Source organism: Pinus tabuliformis, chromosome 4_1 (assembly GCF_031772625.1).
Source record: "Pinus tabuliformis cultivar Carrire ecotype Pingquan chromosome 4_1, CPIR1, whole genome shotgun sequence".
In the NCBI taxonomy this organism is placed as follows: domain Eukaryota; kingdom Viridiplantae; phylum Streptophyta; class Pinopsida; order Pinales; family Pinaceae; genus Pinus; species Pinus tabuliformis.
Genome location: NC_142303.1, coordinates 170850002 through 170856098, shown reverse-complemented (window position 1 = coordinate 170856098; position 6097 = coordinate 170850002).

Genomic DNA, 6097 nt, shown 5'->3' with positions numbered 1-6097 from the left:
GCAACTCCTTTCAACATGAATTAACCAAAGATATGAAGGAGTCATCTCTTTATCCAGGAGTGATTGAACTTGAAATGAAACTTTGTGGGGGCATCATTAAAATCAAGTTGAAGGAAGATGGAAAAAAGATTATATATGCCTTCCACAAAAATATAGGACCAAAGTTTTTCCATCCCAATAGCCAAGGGTTCAACAATCAGAAAACAATCCAACCTTTTAACAATCTCGTGAGCCCCTGACTGCGAATTCCTCTAGGTAGGGGCTAGAGGGATTCGACAAACATCAATGACGTTGGACTCTTGAATTGGCTGAGAGAAGAATGGGGCAAGTGGGATAGTTCGAGCATTGGCACCCCAAACTTCACTAGCATAGGTGGTGAAATTCAAGTCCCCAACTAAAATGAGAGAGTATTATAATAGTGAACCACGGGAGCCCAAAGTACATAGTAGCGGGAGGAATCAATGGCGATTGATGCAGTCAGATATCAAAGTGACAGAGGCTAGAGTAGTCAGATACTGAAGAGCGTAGATAAGGGTTGACAACAGTGTAGAAAGGCAGAGTCAGAAAAAGCATAGAGTCCGTAGAAGCACAAAGTCTTCAGTCGACAGAGGCATAATAATTAGAGACTTTGATGACATATGCATCATACCGATTCAGGTTGGATGTTTTTTGTTTTTGTTTCTAGAGTTGTTGTAGCAACAACATTAGAAGTGTTGCATACAGAACATTCCAAAGGTTTGGATCAACATCAAGTTGAATTCCTTTCTTGTTGAGAGGTAGTGTTGAAAATAGCAACAAGAAATGTTAAATATAGAATGCAGAAATTCCAATTTAATTTTTCCTTGAATTAAATTGAGAATTAAATTGTAATTATTTTCTCATAGTAACTTGTAAATAGTTAATTAAGTTTAATTAACTTAATTATCTTAGGAACTTCGAGTTGGAAGTCTTTATGTACTCATGTATATGTTCTCCCTAAGTTTTAGGGGTCCAAGACGAGTTTAGATTGAGTTGTAATTAGATTAACTCAGTTTACTTAGTTATGGTTAGTTAAATTAGTTCCAACTGTTTGTGGAACTAATAGAGGACTAACAGTCAGTTGGTGCACTGGTGCATCCACAAGTGTTACTCCAGTTAACTGAAGATTCCCTCATGAGAAACTCATGCATGTCAATTCAGAGAAAGACCCAGTTGAGACTAGAGTGCAGGGACAGTGTACTATCAATTGTATGATTTACTAAGTTGTAAATATCATGCACGCAATCAGAGAAGGGCCTATGTTTGGATTGCGCAGTTTTGGAAGCATGAATTCCCTTTAAATACAGGCTATTCATCCTAGGAATTGTACAAGGAAATAGGGGCTTAGCAAGCAATGTAAATTGGCTAAGTGTTGGCTAATAGCGGGCTTGTGATGTAGAGAGTTGAGAATACTTGTGTGGAATTGTTCTTTTGAGAACAAGCTTTGTATCTTCACTCATATTTATGATTTAATGCAATACATATAAGTGGGGTTTTGAGCAGTGGCTTTCCCTAGGAAAACTTATTGTTTTATGTTCCATTCATTTGTCTTCTTCTTGTTCATAGTGTTTTCATCAGTCTATTGGCTTCCGTTGGTTGAAAGTAGAAGTAGATTCTTGTCCTATGCTTTAGAAAATTTCATGAGCTTGTGAATCTACAGAAAATTATACAACCACTTAGGGTAGATCTTATGCTACTACTCCCTGGATTTATCATTTGACACCATAGTTTCCTAAAACAATATTACAATAGGTTTATGTATACCAATAATTCTACAAAGAGTTCATTTTTTGGGAGGGTGTAATGGCCCAAAATTTAAATATATCAATCAAGATATTATCAATTAACATATCTACTAAATTAGTTGCTATAGGAATTTCAAAAGATTTGAAAAGAACAACATACCTATGGAGTGACAATAGGACTTACTAATGAGTATGAAGTTGTCATGCTTTTGAGATATCACAAACCACAACGAAGTGTCGGGGACGACTCTCCACCCAACCTTAGATGAGTTGTAGCCAATATTTCTTGCAATTGTCACCCCAAATCCCTCAATCAACTTACTATTGCCATTTCCCTTTGTCTCCCAACATTCCCTTCCTCAAAGAATGAGTGAATGAATGAATGCTTCTCATCTCCCTTTTTCGCCATTAAATAGAACCAACTATTCTAAAAATGGTAAGGGGATTGGAAAGGGATCCACATGTGCACAATCCATGTGTCATCATGCTAACTTTTATTTATTTTTATTTTATATATATTTGTTCATAATTTTATTTATTATTATCCTTTCATCGTTATTTTTTATTTTATTTTATTTATATATTATTATTATTTCATTTATTATTATTATTATTATTATTATTATTATTATTATTATTATTATTATTATTATTATTATTATTATTATTATGATTATGATTATTATTATTATTATTAGTATTATTTATGTTTTTTGGGAGGGCCTCTAACTCCTTGGATATTATAAGACATCAGGATCATGGTGTACCTTCATTTGATGGCTTCTCCACTATGAGTGCCTTATGGTTTTTAGGAGAGTTTGTGATCTCCTTAAAGATACCTCTTTGTATTTCCCCCTAACAAACAAGCTATTTTTTATTCTGCTTTTTCTTTTTGATGGTCGCATTTATTAAAGTAGAGTTCAAATCCTTGGAATTCGAAGCCAGTAGATGAGGAGAGCGAAAGACAAGTATGGTAGAAAGGTTTAAGGAATCCTTATATTAAGGGTTAAGTGGTTGAGTACCGAAACTAGAAAGACCCCCTTCTCAAAGTCAAAAACATGTTGAGGATTCCAAGAAGAAGTTGGACACTGATATGGGAAATGAGGGAGTTTAGGGAATCTTCCTGAAGGGTTTAAAGGAATAGGAGATTTGAAAAGTTCTAAGGTAAATAGGGATGTTTGAGGCGTGTCAAAGGTTCTTAAAGGTGGATAGCCCAAAGGGTGGAGATCATTAGTAGGAATAAGGGGTGTATTACACATAGGAGGAAAAATTTCATGATCCATATCAGTAGAGGACCAAGAATAAGAGTAAAAAATGAATCATTAAAATAAACATATGATAAGGAATCAACTGAATGATAGGACTTTACTTCAAGATTATCCAACATATTTATTTCTTCAGTAGAAAGAGACTAAATAAGCTTGCTTAAGAAAGGATTTGTGATGTAAGATTCATTCCCAGAGGGAGGAGAAGAATCAAGCCTAACAATTGTTCATGGTACATAAGACCATTGTCCCTCCTATCTCTCCATAATGCACTGAGTTGTGGTAGAAGGGGTCACAATGGATGCACACCATTAAGGGGATAAGAACCTTTCAGAGAGAGGTCACTAAGAAAAGTGGGTGCACCCCTACATTTCAACGATAGAGACCCTTAAGATTTGTAGTCCCATAAACACTAGAAATAGGAGGGAGATCCCCCTCTATTAAAATATGGTGAGAGTATAGTGACTGCAAATATAGATGCCCCCCCGAGAACTTAAGAAAAATCAGAAGCCCTATAAGCCATTATCTCCTCAAGAGCTTTCCTTTCGAATTTTAACCTTGAAACATCCATGTTTCTAGTCAACAAATAAGATGCCACCACCATCGAAAGACTACCACCCGAAACATAGGAGACATGATGCTCCTAAAAATTACGAGACTAAACCACTATGCTCCAAGAGAAAAGAAAGTGTGACAACCCTTTGTTAAACCCCCCTATTGTAAATATCATAATCATTTTTTCTTATAATTAAAAATGGGCTAAGATATGGGACACTGATTCAGAGATTTGGGGAGGGATGTTTCTTGGGAATGGAAGGAAGCTGGGTTATTCAATGCTAGTTATGGAAGTTGATTAGTGTGCCTTAAAAGGGTTGACTACACTATTGATTTCAGCTAGGCAAGAGAGGATGATCCCATGCTTCTCTTGGGAAAGTCCATAAGTAAAAAGGATAAAAATTTAATTTTAGAATGGGTCGCGTTTGTGGGGAAATGTTTCTTGGCAGACGCACCACCAAGAGGCTTGTTTGTTTGGTTACAAAGATAGTAGTGGGAAGATAAGTGTGATAATGTGGAAATAGAGGAGTGGATCAGTGGATTCAAAGGTCAAAATGACAAAACATAAGCATGCAAGAGGCATGGGAGAAATCAATTAATTCAGGGAGAACTTAATGGAAGGGAGGAGGAGCATAGAGAATTGAGTAGGGAAGGCATCATTCACTGCTTGGACAAATAAAGAAGAGAAAACTTAGGCAAAATGATTATCAAGGAAGAATACACTACCGTTAGGAATAGTGGAAGAGGAGAAGAGGCATTGGCAAGATTGAAGGAGAAATTATTTTTGGTTTTGAGAAGAGAAGAGTGGCCTGGCATCTCTCAAGTGAAAGACAAAGGATCTCTAGATTACTTGGTTTGGGTGGAGGCCTTGTTCCTTTGGATTCTTGGCTAAGGAGTGTCTTAGTACCTTATTTTCTTGGTTGTAGACTGAGCGTTTAATTAACTGAGTTCTATATTCTTGGTGTACGGTGGAGCCACTGAAGGTATTATGCTTCTTTTTTTCCAGTGAGCTCTAGATTCTCGGTTCAGGGTGGAACAACTGAGGGCATTAAATGAAGGGTGGAGGTGGATAGCCTCTAGATTCCTTGTATTGTTTGTGGTTGGAGGTAGTATAGACTTTCGACTCCTTGTATTGATTGAAGGGTATTAGTATTATGGACTTTGTATTTCCCTATATTATTTGAGGGTGGAGGTGGAGCAGTCTTTGGATTCCCTATAACAACATAAGGATGGAGATGGAATAGTCTCTAAATCCCCTTGAATTATCTAGTGGGTGGAGATGGAATAGTCTCTGGACTGCTTGTTTCAGTTGGAAACATTGGTTAATTTTTTTGAAAGCACTCCTCCTTAAGCTTTAAATCTAGCTCAAGGGTGATTCACTGCAAGAAAGATTGTAATGCAAGCCAATATAACGTTGGGCAGAGAGTTGAAGTCTTATTCTCAATTGCATGACTTTTGCATAAGATAAGTGTTCACCAATTTTCTTGTGCATTTGAATATTATGTATATGTTCCTTGTGTTGATTCAATGCTTATGTTAATACTAAGGAATGTGAAACTCCTATAAGAATATGGAATGTTGATTTTCTATGTAATTTCTAAGGAATAGTTGGTTCTTGTATTTTCTTTATGAGCTTAAATCTCATGAAATCCAGTCTCGAGTGATGTGTGAATCTCTGTGTTAATATGAGCCTAAAATCAGTCTAAATTGCCAGAGTATAAAAGTGATGGGTAAATCTTTGTTATTAACTAAATTCTTGCATTAAATGAATTGAACATCAAGCCTATGTATTTATACACATATATTGCAAGCTCAAGAGAGATAGCATTTATATTTATCTACATTTATGTATGGGCCAAGCCAAGTGCTCATTAAGATCAAGAGATATAGCGTATATATAAAACACAAACCCAGGATGGATAGATCCTCTATATACATGAAAAATCTCAGGAGGAGGTCACATAGTAGAACACCTAAGCATCAGAGGGCACTCACCACAGTATGTATATATATATATATATATATATATATATATATATATATATATATATAGATATATTATACACCTTGGGGTTTTCGATGTGCACATGATGAGTTTTTTCTAAGAAGTGGAGGCTAAGACAGGAGGCAGGTCTAGCAAGTGACTGTAAATTTGTCGTCTTGATCCTCGGGACTGATAAACCAATAAAACACCAAAATATTTTATAACGAGAATTTATGTTTTTGCAAGGAGTTGGGACTCTAGTGGGACTCAAGCCACATAGAGCAGTGATGTGTATGTAGGGTGAGGTGGTGCCATGGTGGTGTGACATATACTAGCAGGATATGGCCTTTTGGTGGGGCCAAGTGGAAAAAAAAAGTATGTGACATGTGTGTTAGAAAATTATATATTATGGAGCAATGGAACACATAAAATATTGCAGAAATATAAACACAGAAAGCGCATAAAACAATAGAGACACAGATATACGTGGTTCACCCAGTTTGGGCTACATCCACCCTGAACAACCAGTC